The sequence below is a fragment of the Folsomia candida genome, unplaced genomic scaffold (assembly GCF_002217175.1).
Source record: "Folsomia candida strain VU population unplaced genomic scaffold, ASM221717v1 Fcan01_Sc004, whole genome shotgun sequence".
NCBI classification, from domain to species: domain Eukaryota; kingdom Metazoa; phylum Arthropoda; class Collembola; order Entomobryomorpha; family Isotomidae; genus Folsomia; species Folsomia candida.
In genome coordinates, this window is record NW_019091196.1 from 482,905 (window position 1) to 501,469 (window position 18,565).

The 18,565-nt window shown below is 36.1% G+C and overlaps 1 protein-coding gene across 1 annotated transcript in view; it reads left to right on the plus strand.

The window, feature by feature from the left end:
- LOC110848217 (probable G-protein coupled receptor CG31760) overlaps positions 1–18,565 on the plus strand; it is a 133,196-nt gene that overhangs the window by 12,624 nt on the left and 102,007 nt on the right. Inside the window, exon 2 of the mRNA XM_022095376.2 lies at positions 11,889–12,526. The gene's annotated coding sequence lies outside the window, so the exon portion shown is untranslated. The remainder of the gene's footprint in view (positions 1–11,888; positions 12,527–18,565) is intronic.

The following is an 18,565-nucleotide window of genomic DNA, read 5'->3' on the forward strand; positions in this document are numbered from 1 at the left end:
ACAGAAACGATGTATTAGCGCGAGGGCTACTGTTTTATTCTATTTCTGCATAAATACTCGGTTAGTGTTTCGAGTTGAAGGAAGTAACCACTTTCAAGAAACAAGGGGGAGAAAGTGGTTTTTTGCAGGGGAGTATTTTGACCTGCAAGGCGCGAGAAACTATGCCCGCCGCTATAAATACTTCATACTGCGCGTGGCCAGATGGTGCGAATTTCACGCACTTTCTCCCAGTTTCGTGCACCTCGCATTTCTTGCGTTGCTTAATTTCCAGTGTAAAAAAATGTAGCGAACCCGCAAGAAACGAAACTCCCGGTGAAAGTAGGCCACGTGGTGACCACGTGTTTCGGTTGCAAGTTACCACGTGCAGGAAATAACGGGGAGAAAGTGTTTTTTTTGCAACTATTTTGACCTGCAAGAAATGCACGGCGCGAGAAACTACGTCCCGCCGATGTACTTCATACGGCGGGTGGCTTGATGGCGCTTATTTCTTGCACTTTCTCCCAGTTTCTTGCACCTCGCATTTTTTTGCAGTGCAAGAAATGTAGCAAACAAAGCCGTAAGAAAAGAAACCCTGTCCATATTTCACCAGTTGATACGAAACGAGTTAAGTAAAGTTGTCGTCTTGGGTTATGCATAGTAATTCAGATACGAAGGCTACTTATCATCGTTTTGTGGTTTGTTTGTCCCCAGAGTTTGGAGAAACTTGTTGAAATGGGTGGAACATGGTTTCCTGTCGGAGGGAGAAAATCGGGGTGAAATATGTACTCTGTTTTGAATCGGACGGACTTCTGCGGATGACAGCACGCGATGTATGTGTTTCTTGAGTTTGTTGGTTCCTTGGAGGAGGAAATAGTAGAGTTGTGCGATGGGCAGGACGGAATAATACGAACGGAAAAATTTTGGGTGGTAAAATAAATTTCAGAATTTTTGGGTGTGATGGTAAATTCCAGGACTTTGGGTACTATAATAAATCACGGTATTTTCGGCATTAATATAAAATCAGGGATTTTAGTCATGAATCGCGGCATTTTCAGTAGTAACATCAATCATGGGATTTTGGGCGTGACAGAAAATTCCGGCATTTTGGACATGACAGAAAATTCCGGCATTTTGAGCATGACAGAAAATTCCGGCATTTTGGGCATGACAGAAAATTCCGGCATTTTGGACATGACAGAAAATTCCGGCATTTTGAGCATGACAGAAAATTCCGGCATTTTGGGCGTGACAGTAAATCCCGGCATTTTGGACCTGAACATAAATCCAGGCATTTTGGGCATGGCATAAATTCCATGAAAATTTATCGTTTCAACATTCCCCTTATCACGAATAATATAAATTTAAATTCTGCACAAATCGGGCATGCCCTAAATATCCCTACATAACTACAACTCTACTTCTGACCAAAACCTAATAATGACAACAAACTAAACAAAGAAGCAGAAATGGATTGGCTGCTTCAGTTTTGAACTCTATGATAAATTGGCAGAACTGCAAACTTGGGCAGAGAATGGGAACAAATTTCCATTTTCTTCTTCGTATTATGACAGGTAGTCGTATTCCCAGGCTGGGCGGAATTTTGGCAAAGAGTTGAACTTGTCTGTTCAACTGTGGAAGATAAGTTCAAGAGAGAAGTTTCAAGACGAGGCAGGTCTGAAATGAAATGAAATCTACGAGTCCAATTAGTTCGAAATGACGGGAAAGTGGGGCACATTGCGAAAAGAGACGCAGAAAAGGATGGTTTCCACAGGATGATTATCATAAATCGACTCAAGTATTACGTCGAAACCAAATTTTCATCAGAAGATTTTCTAAATTTTGGAAATGTATAGGAATCAGTCAATCGCCACCCTTCCAGGGATTGTTTTTTGCGGGTTTGCTAATTTTTTTGCACTGGAAAGCAAGCCACGCGAAACATGGTAGGTGCAAGAAACGGGGTGAAAGTGCAAGAAATAAGCGCCACCCAACCACGCGGCGTTTGAAGTATTTATAGCGGCGGGATTTAGTTTCTTTCACCGTAAAATTTGCTTTACAAATTTTATGAAAAATTTTCAAATTTTATTGTAAGTTAAGGTCAATCTCCCAAATTCTATCCTCGAAAATGTCCCGTAGAATCGTCTAGCCTCAGTATTTATAATCCAAAAAATACGCATGCAAGTAGAATGATTTGTTTGAGTGAGAGTGATGATAAACGATAAAATATGAAGACATCGTAATACATTTGTACTGCATAACATACGCATCTCCACTTTGGAGAAAGTGAGCGAGCGAGAGAGATGAAAGCAGCCTCGGGAGAGAGAGAGAAAGAGGAAGTCTTCCCTTCCACGCTTGCTTTGTGTCATCAGCATCCCATTGAGACTCGAGAAGGGGAGATGTATGTACAGTGGCCGCGGAGGCCGTGGGGACATCGGGGGACGTTAACATTGTAGGATAGGGGAGGGAGGTGTTTGCATAAGATGGGCAGATGATGCGGACATCGAACAACCGTGGGAACATTGCCCCTCTGTCCCCACCCACGCTTCCGCGGCCACTGCGCACATATGTACACCCGCCGCAAACTGCAGAGATCATACGTATGAAGAACACTGCACATTTTGTGAAAGAATAGAGTGCAGTGCAGCTCGTAATGTAACCATTTTTCTCGATTCACATCACTAAGATGATGATGGATGGATTTGTGGATGGATGGATGGATAGATGGATGGATGAATGCCAGAATTGCGGATTTGAAGCCTGTCTGCATCACAATTTTTGATCAAAAACTGATTCAGCAACTTTCTCCTTTCGGGATTCTGAAAGGTTCTTTTTTTCTGAAATTTGTGGATTATTTTTATCTAGGAGAATTTATGCGTGTTTGATGATGTGTGGGCTGGTCTGGTAGAGAGAGTAAATATTTTGGGCAGTGGCCGCGGAAGCGTGGGTGGGGACAGAGGGACAATGTCCCCAGGGTTGTTCGATGTCCGCATCATCTGCCCATGTTGTACAAACCCCTCCCTCCCCCTATCCTACAATGTTAACGTCCCCACATGTCCCCACAGCATCCGCGGCCACTGATTACACGAGTATAACATACTACTTTTATGCAGTGGCCGCGGAATCGTGTGTGGACAGAGGGACAATGTCCCCACGGTTGTTCGGTGTCCCCATCATCTGCCCATCTACTTCCATAAAGCGTTAGTGTTAAGTTCTGCCTGGGTCCCTGTGGCTCTCAATGCAAGTTGCCCCGTAGAGGAGACAAAGAAGGAAGCGGAGCAATGGTTGCATGCATGAATTTTCTGCATGAGTCTCACTTCGCCTGCACGTGACTTTCACGTATGCTTGCCATCAATCTCAAATTAAATGTCTTTGTATATTTGCAGTGTGCAAGTAAATTGAGTGAGTGAGCAGTATACATACATACATCACTCATCAATAGTGGTTATCCTGATAAGTGATCTTGATAAACACTATTAATTAAAATTATTTTAGTTTGAGAAACTCCACCCACAGCGAGTGGCATATCAATTCGAATGTATTTTTGATGCCGAATCCAACGCTACAATGTCAATAGTTTTGACATCCGACGCCCGCGTGACCTTGCCGTGACCGTGGGGGCCAAATATGGCTTATTCGTGATGTCGCATATCAATTCGAATGTATTTTTGACGCTGAATCCGAATCCGTCAATAGCTTAGCGTTAACTGTAGAAGTTAACGGGGTTTATGGAACTTAACGGGAGCGTGAAGCGTGGGAATTTAAGTAATTAGCTATTCAACTACTCCCACAGGGGGAAATCAAATTGTACCGTGACCAGAGTAATTGAAATGCAGTATAACTTGGACAAACCCTCACTCTGATGTATGTATGTAGTATGACAAAGTCTCCACTGGGAATTATTTAAAGTATAGTATGACGGATTTTTCGCTTTGGGCACACCCCCCACTGGAACTCTAGAACCCGGCCTTGGCCGGGCTATAAGCTAGTCTTATATAAACCCCTCCCTCCCCTATCCCACAACGTTAACGTCCCCACATGTCCCCACAGCTTCCGCGGCCACTGTTCTGGGGGAGGGGAAAGTATGTACATAAAGTCGTCCCGTGGGGGAGTGTTGCATCTGTGGCGACAAGTTATGTAGGAATGATCGATGTTTCACCGCCACGTCACGGCCACCTGTCTCCGACCGACAGTATTTCTCTTTTAGTGGAGTAGGGTAACATGCAGTGAATTTGTGTAATTTGTCGAAATTATGGTATGGTGCCAGATTGGGGAGAGAGTAGGGAACTTTAAAATAGAAATTTAGATTTCTGACAATTCGAAATAAATATTGTTTTTGATACTCCAAACGGAAGTCTGTCAGCGTATGAACTCCGATTTTGAGCAAACTAGTGTCAATCGGTCACAAATTTAATTAGGATGAAATTTGCGAAAGACACAACCTCCCAATGGGCACGTTTGGCAGAGATATTTGCATCCCAAGAGGAGAAAACGCGCAGCAAAGTTAGGAAAGTGTAAAATTAGTCGACTTTGGTGTGCATTTTCTCCTCGGATGCAAATATCTCTGCCAAACGTGCCCATTGGGAGATCGTCTCTTTCGCAAATTTTATCCTAATTAAATTTATTATGGATTGACACTAGTTTGCTCAAAATCGGAGAGCATACGCTGGGAGACCTACATTTTTAAAAGAGAAGATTGGACAAATGTGCAAAATGTATGAATTTGTATTTATCTCTGTAAATTCACTACTAATTTTAAGGTGTTATGATATTTGTACATATTTATTTAGAAAACATTGATACTTTCTCAAATCTGAAAAATATTGAAAGTTTTAAAATTTTAAATCTTAAAACTCTCGAGAACAAATTAAAACTTCCATAATGACACGCACTAAGCCGGAATTTATCTAACCGTGCATTACAAATTCGGAAATCAACAAAATTTTCTTACCGTCATTACAGTCTTACATTCAGATAAATTTCTTTAATTTCTTTAAAAAATTTCTGAATAAATTTCTGAATAAATTTCTGAATAAATTTCTGAATAAATTTCTGAATAAATTTCTTTTTTAAGGTAGCATTTATACGGTGGGAGACCTCTAATGCCAGATGGGAATAATGGGGAAAACTGAGAATGTGGAGAAAGCTGTCGAGCTAAAAAGTTGGATTTTTCTCATTCTTTTTTAAAAATTGGATTCATTTCAAATTGCACGATTTTTTTAAGTATTTTTTGAATAAAAATAAAATGCATTTTTCGCTGAAGTGTCTTATTTTTTTATGGGGACGTGAAATAGGAGGGATTTCAGCTATCGTTAAGTTTAATTTATTGTCAGACGTGAATTTTGATACGGACTGAATTAACCAGAATTGGGCCGACTTTCCCCAAGTGTGCTCGTTAATTTGGCTCGTTCTCGTCTAGTGGGGATGCCTCATGCAGTGGCCGCGGATGCCGTGGGGACATCGGGGGACGTTAAAATTGTAGGATAGGGGGAGGCAGGGTTTTATATAACATGGGCAGATGATGCGGACATCGAACAACCGTGGGGACATTGTCCCTCTGTCCCCACGCTTCCGCGGGGTTTGGCTGCATGTACATGCAAATGACAAAACTCACCCAAATTTTGCCAGATATTGGCGAATCTTCTCTTTTTGCAGAAAGTAATGAACCCAGCGAGGGGGAAAACAGGCAACCTTGAAATTCGTCGTGGAAGGAAATAAAGTTACACTTTTCCTTGAACTGGTGTTTACAGGGGTGGGTTAAATACTTTGTCAAAATGCAGTATTTTGAGGTCCGTTCTTTCCAGGGTTTACATTTCCGGGGGTGTTACGCCCACAAAAGGACGAAAATCTGCATCCAGAAGGAGGAAATCATTCCAAAATACATGCTTTATGAAGAATTTGACTTTTAATATCTGTCAAAATACCACTGTTTTCTCCATTTTTTAAAAATATAAAAAAAAATCTTCTAAAAAAAAGTTTTTTGGGTGTAAAATTACATAATTAATTAACGTCCCAAGTTTGTTAAGCTCAGCTATCTGAAGCGTTAGGATTTTCGGGGGTGTTACACCCACAAAAAGATGAAAATCTAAAGGTGCGTTTATGCTTCACGTCATCGTCACGTCCTCCTCCAAATCCGATTTTTTGATTGGTTAAAATTTTTAATTGTCGTAGTGATAATTTAGTTCAGCCAATCAAAAAATCGGATTTGAAGGAGGACGTGACGATGACGTGAAGCATAAACACCACTTAACAATGCGATGGTGTGAAGTGTAACCCTCCGATTTGGCTGAAATTTTAAAATTAGGTGGTCCAAGCCAATACAACTAACGTTTCTTCAGGCAGTTTGTGCGATGGTGAGAGTTACTCAAAATATTTGAGGTCAAAGTTCAAAAAACGGCCGACTTTTTTCAGGCGGAGTGAGAAAACTCCACTTCCATTCTCTTCCCTCGCTTTGATTTTCACTCCGAAAAATAATTCATTTCAACAATTTTAAATTTAATTTTTTATAGAAAAATATTAATTATTCATTGTACATGTGACCATATGATTATTTTCATAAAAGTCCACAAAACAATACGATAAACTGCACCAGCTGAATTTGATGAATGTGGGATTGCCACAATTCAGGTCGCAAATAATATTTTTTTCTCTAAAACAAACTTCGCTTACATTTTTAAACTCGGGCTTTTCGTCATCACCCCATGATCCGCTTGAGTACCAACAATATCGAATCACAGGAGCATTTAAAATATTAATATATAATTGGATATTAGAATAACCAACGCTTTCGAAATGGAAAGCAAGTTAAGTTTTTCCATGTTTATTTGCCGTTGGCGAATTTATAAATTAACTTTTATGTAAATTTGTACTAGAAATAAGTAAAAATCTCACTTATTTAATTATAAATTAAATTAAGTATGTATAATGCGTATTAATTGCTCTTTAAGCTATAATTAATAATGTTTATTTTTTATTATTTTGCATCAAAGCTTGTGCTTGAGCATGAAGGCGTATGCATGAGCGAGACGCCTGAATAAAATCAAAGCGAGGGGAAGAGAATGGAAGTGGAGTTTTCTCACTCCGCCTGAAAAAAGTCGGCCGTTTTTTGAACTTTGACCTCAAATATTTTGAGTAACTCTCACCATCGCACAAACTGCCTGAAGAAACGTTAGTTGTATTGGCTTGGACCACCTAATTTTAAAATTTCAGCCAAATCGGAGGGTTACACTTCACACCATCGCATTGTAAGTGGAGAAGGCAACATTCCGTCGAAAATACAAGTTTTTTAAAGAAATTAACTTTTTCTCGCTGACAAAATACTTTATTTTCACGATTTTTTAAAAATAAAGTACTTTTACTACGATTAAAAGTTATAATTTCTTCAGAAAACCTGTATTTTCGTACGACTTTTGCCTTCTCCACGTGGATTTTCGTCTTTTTATGGGTGTAATATCCTTGGAAATACAAACCCTGGGAAAAACCGAGCACAAAATGCTGTATTTTTACCCAGTATTCTGCCCATCCCTGTTTGGTTTGGTGTAACGTTTGGTTGGTGACAGTGACAGAAGGAGGGAGAGATTAAGCCAAGCCGCAGGACTGACAGGGACACATTTATCCGCACCAGTATTGTCTTCCATGCATTATTTCGCGTTATATTACACGTATTATGGCGTTAAGCCAGGCTAAATTGTGGTGGCAAATAAATTTTGATGTGCATGGAAAGTTGAACTTGACAAAATTTTCGGAAACTAAAAGTTGAACGGAACATGATGCTGAGTAGTTTTAAACGAGAAATGAGAAAATTTTATGGGGTTAAATTCTAGGAAAGTTGGGGACCAGATTTCTGATGTTTTTATGTTGGCAATTGACATAGTTGGTTGAATTTCTGACTTTTTTCTTGGAAAATCCCGGAAAATTCCCACGTTCCACGGAAAAGGACAAAATTTCCTCAAAAAAATAATCAAAAATTTCAGAAACTTATTTTTCCAGGGCATTTATTTTCATTTTTGCATGTATGATAAAGATATCAGAAGTAAAATAAAAAGAAGTAAATGTAAACCGAATTTTAACATAAATAATGAAATTGGCTGATTATTCATTATAACAACTATTACTAATTTTATAAAATTATGATTTCTTAAATTTTTTAATTGCAAACGAAATATAAAATTGATTAACACGTGTTCAACAGTACACAGTGTTCATCTAACACAATTTATGTTATAATAGATTACGCTAAAAATATGGAACGGCGCTAAACCGTGACAATTTTTTTTGCAAAAGTTCGTAGTGCAAACGATATCCGAGATTCAGTAGCAAATTCCCACATTTTTTTTTATTTTATGAAAATTCTCTAACCTTATTTCAAATAAATAAGTAAATTTAAACTAAATTTTAATAAAAATTTTCTAACTTTATTGTTCCAAATATAAAAGAAAACAAATTTGAACCGAATTTTAAAATAAATTATGCAATCGATTATTAAGAAAATATTTTAATAAATTTTATTTATTAGAAAATAAACCGTAGTAACGTTAGAAGTAGCTCACCCTGTAATAATGATTTGGTTATACTTGCCCCAAAGGTGCAGAAAAACGCAACAAAATAGATACATAATTTTTTTGCAATTATGCACCAATGGTGCAGAAAAATCCAACAAAGTAGATCAATAATGTTTATCAATATTGCACCAATGGTGCAGAAAAATTAAACAATATAGCTCAATAATTATTATGCATCGAGGAAAGTCCAAAAATTGTGCATCACTGGTGCAGAATTACCTACCAACGATCAACGCTAATTTTGAAAAATTTATGTCAAAATTGTCTAATAAAATCCACCGAGTAGTATGCATTATTGGTGCGTTATGCATCAAAGCCCCCAATTCTTTCGCATCATTTGGTGTTTCCGATTGTCAGATACCAACGGTGCTATTAATTTATGAAAAAATGGAGCAGGGAGTTATTAATATGCATCAATTAATGCAAAAAACTCGTCAACAGACAGACGGACGGACGGACAGACGGACGGACGGACGGACAGACGGACGGACGGACGGACAGACGGACGGACGGACGGACACGAGGAATTCAATAGCTCTCGTGCTACGCAGGGCGAACCGATAATAAACCGTAGTAACGTTAGATATAGCTCACCCTGTGATAATGATTTGGTTTTAACTTGTCCCAAAGGTGCAGAAAAATGCAACAAAATAGATACATAATATTTATGCAATTATGCACCAATGGTGCTGAAAAATCCAACAAAGTAAATCAATAATGTTTATCAATATTGCACCAATGGTGCAGAAAAATCCAACAAAGTAGATCAATAATGTTTATCAATATTGCACCAATGGTACAGCGCTATTAAACAAAATAGATCAATTATTATTATGCATCGAGGAAAGTCCAAAAATTGTGCATCACTGGTGCAGAATTACCTACCAACGTTCAACGATAATTTCGAAAAATTTAGGTCAAAATTGTCTAATAAAATCCGCCGAGTAGTATGCATTATTGGTGCGTTATGCATCAAAGCCCCCAATTCTTTCGCATCATTTGGTGTTTCCGATTGTCAGATACCAACGGTGCTATTAATTTATGAAAAAATGGACCAGGGACATTTTAATTAGCATCAATTGATGCAAAAAGGTCGTTAACATACAGACGGACGGACGGACAAGAGGAATTCAATAGCTCCTGTGCTACGCAGGGTGAGCTAATAAAAGCTTTTTCCTCCCGACATTCTGCACCATTGGTGCGTAGGGCATCCCTTCTCCAATTATTTACTATAAAATTTGTATATTTTAGCGTCAATGGTGGAGAATAATGGAATAAATAGAACTGAAATCTGACATGATTTTGGGGGGAAATAGATGGCCCAATTGTTACGCATCATTAATTTTTGGGGGAAATAGATGGCACAATTGATACGCATCATTTTTAATAACCAATTGCTCGGTACTAACGGTGTTACTTATTCCAAAATTATAGTCCTATCTCGATCTATTTGCTGAATTAACTTGCACCATTTGCGTACGGATTGTTTGCTACATATGGTGCTCCTCAGACCGGTAATAATGGAGCAGGGACTTATTAATTCGCATCAATTGATGCAAAAAACTCGTCAACAGACAGACGGACGGACGGACAGACGGACGGACAAGAGGAATTCAATAGCTCTCATGCTACGCAGGGTGAGCTATAAAAATAGTACTCATCATCGCTTCTCAGCGCTTCATCTAACAAAATTTATTCGGTTATGGATTATGCAAAAAATATGAAACGGCGCTAAACCGTGAGAACTTTATTGCTTCATTTTGTGCGAGAGATTTTCGAAGTTCAGTAGTAAATTTCGGGTAACTTTAATATATTAAAATTTTATATACTTTTACTGCAAATAATGCATCTTGACAATTATTAAAAAGAAATTACAGGAAGAAAAACAATATAAAATGCTAACTTCTCAATTTTACATACATAAATCAAGGCTAACAATGGAGCCTTTTTCAAGCTACACCGGGATTGTGTAAGTGTGACGAGTTATATCAAAAAATCGAGTCAAAAAGTAGGAGTCACATGGCACTTATCATTCCGTTGAATGGTCCCTTTAACGAAAAATATTGAGGGTCAAAGTACCCACGAGTGCCTTGGTTTTCGCCTCGTGGAGATAAAATTTACTTAAAAATTGAACCTTATCGCCAATATTTGTCTTCAAAGGGGACATTCAAAGGAATGATAGGTGCCACGTGATTCCTAATTTTTGGCTTGATTTTTTGATATAACTCGCTACAAAATTTTGGTGTAGCTTGAAAAAAAGGTTACATTATAACTCCAAAATTCAGTAATGTTCAACATTTTTTATAAGAATTTAATTCTAAACAGCATTATATTATGACACGTGTACATTTTCTATGTAGCATGGTTTTGTGGATAGCTTATGCGTGTCTTATCATATGTCTATTTCGAAGAGTAGATATGAAATTGAGACGAAATCGATCCACTTTTGATCCTTTTGTGTGTAGTTTTTTGATCCGTCGTCGCTTTAAAGAGGTGAAAAAAAATAATCGGATCATATGAAAATAAGGGGGAGACACGAGTTATAAAAGGAAGGTTGTAAGTCCATAAAATCTTTGTGGTTCATTTTCACACGATGGAAATACATATTTAAAAAGAAACTGGACATTGTTAAAAAATATTGCAAATTTTACTCTTTTTTACGAGAATTTTAAGGAGCAAATATGAAATTTAGACGAAATTCATCCACTTTTGATCCTTTGGTGTATGGTTTTTTAACAGTTGTCATTTTAAAGAGGTGAAAACCATAATCGGATCATAGATATGAAAATAAGGGGGAGACACGAGTGATAAAAGGAAGGGTGTTAATCCATAAAATCTTTGTAGTTCATTTTCATAGGAGATAAATATTTGAAAGGAAACTGGACATTGGTAAAAAATATTGCAAATTTTACTGTTTTTTTTATGAGAATTTCAAAGAGTAAATATGAAATCTATCCACTTTGATCCTTTTTTATGTTGTGTTTTGATCCATCGTCGCTTTAAAGAGGTTAAATAATCGGATCATAAATATCTATATAAAAAAAAGTGGAAAACACGATTTATAAAAGAAATTTTGGAAATTCATAAGGCATTTCTAATTCATTTTCATAAAAGAACTGGACATTGATTTTGATTGTGATCCATCGTCGTTTTAAAGAGATGAAAAAAGTAATAGGATCATATGAAAAAAGGGAACGATAATATCGTTATATTATACTTATATTATACTTATATTATAAGTTATGCAAGGAATTTTACAAATTCATAAACTATTTCGGATTCATTTTCATGAAAAAGTAAACATTGTTAAGAATATTTTTGCAAATTTTAATGTATTTTAAATTTTTTTTTCAGAACTCAAATTTATGCTGCAGAAGTGTCCACCTCATCTTCACCAGTGGATCAACTGAAATATCTAGTATCGAAAATATATCGAAATAAAAAATCAGAAACCAAAAAACTTTACGGGAAAATTTCTTGTGATAATTGTGTTGGATTTTGTGATTAGTGGATTAACTGAAATAGTTTTTTTTAATCGTGAAAAAACTGGAAACTAAAAAACTTTACGGGACATAATTTTCCACCAAAAATTTCTTGAGGTAAATACTGTTGAATTTTGTGATTAGTGGATCACCTGAAATATTTTTTAAAAATTCACCCAAAAAAACTGGAAACTTTACGAAACATTTTCACCCAAAATTTTCCACGAACTAGTTATGTGATAAATAGTGTTGGATTTTGTGAAGTGAAAGCTCCTGCCAAAAGTACAGAAATTTACGTATTTACCGAATAATTAATCCTAAATACTTGTCGCATTGTCACTTTAATTATGCGAGTGACAGGTCTAATTTAATTTAATAATTGAGTCAACATCCTGCCTACGCAGTTAGTCGAAAATACATGAAAATACTCCGTAGCAAAAGTATACACGTGTCGTGAAAGCAGCAGAATATCTATGTAACCAGCTCCCAAAGCTTCTGCCCCACTTTGAGGTAAGGCAAATGCTTAAACATTGTCAATTAGTGATGTGTCTATTCTAATTTTGGGTCTAATGTGTCACAGAAGACTAAATTACTTTCACCTTTGCCATAATTTGGAGGCTAAATAGACTTATTTAGTGTAATGATGAGTGTGTTTACGGGGAAAATTTAGATTTCGGGTGGAAATAGAGTGAAGTTTTATGCTAAAGGATTTTTCAATTTCTTAAAATTTCTTAATTTCACCTGGAAAATTCAGATTTCAAATCGAATCAATTTGACGCAATGGATTTTTGAATTTCTTAAAATGTTAGAATTTCAACTGGAAAATTCAGATGTATGTAAATAGATTTCATTTTATGCTTTTAACGAAAAAAATGATGAACTTTCTTCAAATTCCTGAATTTTGATGATGCCCGAGAATTTATAATTTTGTAACTGTTAGAACTTTAATTGCTTTTATAGAAATACGTATACTTGCTTAACTTTTAGAGTTAAAAAATTCGAAAAAATTAAAAAATGAGGATTTTTTTTGTTCATGACTCAAAATCCACCAGATTTTTAAATTTTCTCGAATTTCCATCTTCTATGACGAGAATTTAATTCTTTTCCAACCGCAACTTTGAATTAAAAAAAAGTTGGAATCGTTTCATTTCGAATTTTAGTGTGAATTATAAAATTCGAAAAAGTGTATTTATGACCAATGAAGGTTGGTTTAAAAAAACATGAAAATTATTGCAACCCGCGTGAAAAACAATGAATTTCTTGCCTTATTTTCATACCTGTTCAAATACTCGATACATATGTACATACACAAGAAAACCAGTAAATAGCGTGCCTAGTGTTGTAAGATTGAAGAATTTATTACCCTGACAGACTGGACTCGTCGCCTCAGAAATGTGTAGTTTGAATTTGAATCGCGTGTTGTGTTGATGACACGTCGCTATGAATTAAATATTTCCTTTCTCCACCGGCCTGTTGACAGATGTAGGTCCAGTTTTTTCCCATATTTTACTACCTGTGCAATCAAGAATATACAAATTTATATGGAGGCGACTTTCCAATTCGAGGCTTTGGAAAATTAGTACATTTCTTCATTATGAGAAGTAAGGTCAGATTGGAAAGTTATGAGGAAATTTGTACCTGGAAATTCGTGGGGTGGGGAAATTAGTACTATTTATTAGCCCGAGTCAGGGCTTATGTACTCGGCATGGTTGTCTGTCCGCCCGTCTGTCTATCCATTACGCTCGTAAAATTTATCAAATCCACTTGAAATTTTGGAGCTACGTAGAACACGCAAAATTAGGAATTAAGTTGGGGGATGTGTGAAAAAAGGTGTATTTAGCCCGACCAAGGGCTTATCTACCCGTCATGGCTGTCCGTCTGTCTGTTAACCGATTATCGCTCGTAAAACTTATCGAATCAATTTGAAATTTTGGAGTTACATAGAACATGCAAACTTAGGAATTGAGTTTTTCGAGCAGCAAATCTGTCGAAACTAGAAAAGTTGCAATGGTATGGCGATTGGTGGTACTCACCTCAAATATCAATAACAACCTGACTCGGGCTAAATAAGGTTGCACTCTGAGTTTTATTACGTATGGGAAGGTCAAGGGTTACAAAATTATTCGAAATTTGAACCTGGAAATTCACAGCGTGGTAAAATTAGTACTAAATATTCTTCATTATGTCAGACAAGGTCAGGTGGGAAAGTTATTCGAAATTTATACCTCGAAAAATTAATACTATTCATCATTATGGAAGGTCAGGTTTGGAAAGTTATTCAAAATTTTGGAAATTCATAACGTTGGAAAATTAGTACTAAATATTCTTCATTATGAGAAGGTCAGGAGGGAAAGTTGTTGGGAATTTTGTAGGTACATATGTACCTGAATTGCAATTCTACGGTTTTTCTGAGCTGCATGTAACGAGCGACGATACGTCTTCTTGAGGGCAATTTAGTGGGAAAAGTTCATTAAATTTTAATCCGATCCGGGGTTCGTTCGTTTGCTGGGAATCTTCCACTTTGCATGGCACATCCAGATACGGAATGAATATTTGATGACGAACCTCATCTCGCCGCCATGGATTGGCTGGACAGACCGACCTATGACATAATTTAGGTACGAAAGTTAACGAATATTTATCAAGTTGTACGTATGTAAAACAGGGCGATACAATTTTTAGGGGAAAAGGCTAAAAATATACGGTTTCATTGAAAAGAAATACATAATTAGAAAGTGTCCGGGGGCATTTTGGGACAATTGACGGTTTTCTGTGTAGCTTTGCGAAGAATTTTTGCAGACTGGGGTCGTTGTAGATGTAATTTTAGATTAAAAACATATTCGTTGAAATGCTAAACTGAAAACTAAATACGTGCAATTTTTTGGCAAAGAATTTGCAAATTTTTAGCAGAGAAAGAAGAGAGGTTCTTATTGAGGCATTTTTCGCCAGCATATTTTCCGTACAGTTTTTGAATATGAAAGAAATATAAAACGTCCTGTAGCATTTTATGAAAATTGAAGATTTTTAGGTTTTATTTTTTTGTGAGTTTTTTTTGTAATTTTTGGCGTGGACGAAGATATGTAGTTCTACATTGAAATGTTGAACTGCGAAGTTACATTTTGCTGGCATGTTTTCCACACAATTTGAACTTTGGTCTAGAGAAATGTTTCCGATGCAAGTAAAATAACCATCTGCAAGAAATAACGGGAAGAAAGTGGTTTCTTGCAGAGGAATATTTTCACCTGCAAGAAATGCAGGTTTATCATGCGTGATTATCGTTTGGAAGCCAAGAACACACTGATGAAGAACACATCTTAGTGTATTTTTGCTCTTTAAACATACTATTCTTACACAATTGGCGTCAAACATATGCAAAAATGTCACAATTTACTTCCTAAATCGAATGAGAAATTTATTTAGAAAAATCAACTTTTTGTATGTGTGATTTTCACTTTTTCTCACCGTTTGGCCATGGTAGGTGAAAATCTTGGAATATTTTTTTCTCTAAATATTCCATATTTACATAATTGGCATCAAATCTATACAAAAATGTGACTATTTATGTCTAATTGAGTGAGAGTATTGTGGGTGGGAGTAATCACGTGCAAGAAATTAGGGGGAGAAAGTGGTTTCTTGCAGAGGAATATTTTGACCTGGGAGAAATTCGAGGCGCAAGAAACAACGCCCGGCGCTGTAAATACCGCGCGTGGCTAGATGTCGCATATTTCGTGCATTTTCTCCCATTTTCTTGCCTTTCTTGCTTTCCAGTGAAGGAAATGTAGCAAACCCGTAAGAAATGAAACACTATTGGTCAAGAGAACTTTACACAACTTGGGTGTGCTGTGCAGACCACATGTCGTGAAACGTGGTGAAATCGTAAATCATAAAAGTGAAACAAATGAAAACGAAACTAGAAAACGCGACGTGATGTGATACTAAAATCGAATTTGAAAGGAAATGACTGAATGTGAATGAAAGTCTTTAATCTGAAATCGGGATGACTGACTTTGAATGAAAACTGAATTTTTGAACAGGTATGTAGGACATAGAAAAACCCTAGGAATATTACCCTACTGTTCCCACCTATGCTTCCGCGGCCACTGGTTGAAATTCTTACCACGTCCCACGCAGAACTTTTAGTTGGAAACGTGTCAAAGTCGGTTTATTTGAAAAATTTGAAAAACAATTTCATCATCATCAAGTTGTGAAAGTGTGAAAGTGAAAGTGGTTTGTGTTTTTGAGCCGAGAAAATCCCCTCGTAATGGAAATTCTTCTTCTTTACTTTTTCCATCTTGATAGATAGTTTTCCTTCTCCTCTTGTTGACAAAATAGAATATGTAAAGTTTTCGGAGATTTGGGGAAATTGAGTGGCAATGTAGAGCGAATTGTTCTAAGTTTGGAAACGAATTGAGAAGTGCGTCGAAATTTTGGGAGGTTTGATTTGATTGCTAATAAAAAAATTTGAGACAGAGATGGGAAAAATAATTACTTTATACCAAATATATTATTTTGAGCTACGTTCTTCCAAGGGTTTAAATTTTCGGGCTGTTGGGCACACAATAAAACGGAAATCTACGCAGAGAAGGCAACAGTTTTTCGAAAATACAGGTTTTTTGAAGAAATTAACTCAAAAATATGTACATTATTTTCACGGTTTTTTATTAATAAAGCATTTTGATAGCGATACAAAGTTAATTTCTTCACAAAATCTATATCCTCGTATGACTCCGTCTTTTTTCGGTATAAAACAGCCCTGGGAGGGAAGAACTCAGCTTAAAATACTTTATATTTTGACGAAAAAAATAAAGAAAGAGATAAACTTTTAGTCTTTGTTAAATGCTTTACTTTTAAAAAATTGTGTAAAAAATTTATCATGTTAAAACCATCTTGGCATATTTATATAGGTAAACATTTAAGGGGACACGTTTTGAAGAAAAACTTTTATATTTTTGTCTGGTCGAAACTCCTTTGGTATGCAAGAGTTTTATAACCTAATCTGACCAACTGCTTTTCGTACAAAATAAAATAATTATTTCCGGCTTTTAAACTAATCGTATTGACAAAATTTTTAAACAAATTTTTGCGGGAGGATGAATTTATTGAACGTGCTTAAAAGTTTTCAAGAAAGCAAGTTTGACACCAAAAAAAAGTTTTGGTGAATTTTAATTGTCCAAAATATAGAAGATTCCTCATTCGCTGTGTCTCTGAGTGTCAAACACATTTTGAATTAAACTGATTAAGAGGAAATAAATTTTTACTTTAAAAAACAACAGGGGTGGGCAAAATACATTGTAAAAATACCTTATTTTGAGCTATGTTCATTTCCAGGGCTTTTATACTCGCAAAAAGACGAGAAGCTATGTCGAGAAGGCAACAGCGATACGAAAATAAAGGGTTTATGAAGAAATAAAGTTTTTCCCATGTCAAAATATATAATTTTTAGAAATCGTGAAAACAATGTATTTTGATGAAAGGTTAATTTCTTCACAAAACCTGTATTTCCAACAGACTGTTGCTTTCTCCTGGTAGATTATCGTCTTTTTGTGGGTGTAACAGTCCCGGAAATCCAAACCCTGGGAAGAACGGACCTCAAAATAATATAACTATTTTAACAAAGTAGCTATTTTGCCCACCTCTGGAATTTTTAATTAGCAATCAAACCACCCAAAATTTCGATGCGTTCATAATAAATATTTTAACGAAGTAGCCATCTTTCCCACCTCTGGTATTTGTAATTAGAAATAAAACCTCCCAAAATTTCGATACGTTCATAATTTTTCTTACAAAATTAAGCAGAACATAAGTATTTATCCACCTCTGAAAATAAATTGCCAAGCAAATACATATTTTTTCCTTTGGTAAATACTTTCCATTCAGTTGAAAAGCCTTGTGAATGTAGAATGGAAACTTAAAAACTGTTCAAACAGGGAGAAGAGGTAAACATGAAATTTGAAACGGGCCTAGTTTCATTTTATCTACGATTGTTGATGTTTGTGCTCCCATTGTGTAACAACAGGCTTGGCGTCCTCTTTATAAATCAGCGAGATAAAAGGGACCCAAGTGGTGAAAGCAGCACACTTAAAGGAGAAAGTACGACTGCGAGTGAAAGATTAACAGTGCCAACTTTATCAAACAGACTTCTTTGAAAAGTACATAAGTGGAGAGCAAAAAGGAAGACTGGAGAACGGCAATTATATAAATGTTCGGTTGAAAATTTCATGAAAGTTAACATTTCTTCCGTTTTTTTTGAAATTTGAAAAACTTGGAAGTATTTTTTTTACAGAATTTAAGGAATTATTTCGAGTAATCAGACATGTTTATTTGAAAAGTGGAGGGTAAAGACGGAATGACGAAATTAGATATGTAGCCATCTGAAAATTTTGTGGACGTGAACTTCTTCCGAGTTTTTCTTCGAATTGTGAAAAATTTTGAAGTATTTTTTTCTGAATTTAAGGAATTATTTCAAGTGATCAAACAGGTTTATTTAATAATGTGAAAAAGATTAAAATTACAATTACAATTTTAGGTAAAAAATAATAATTCTGATCT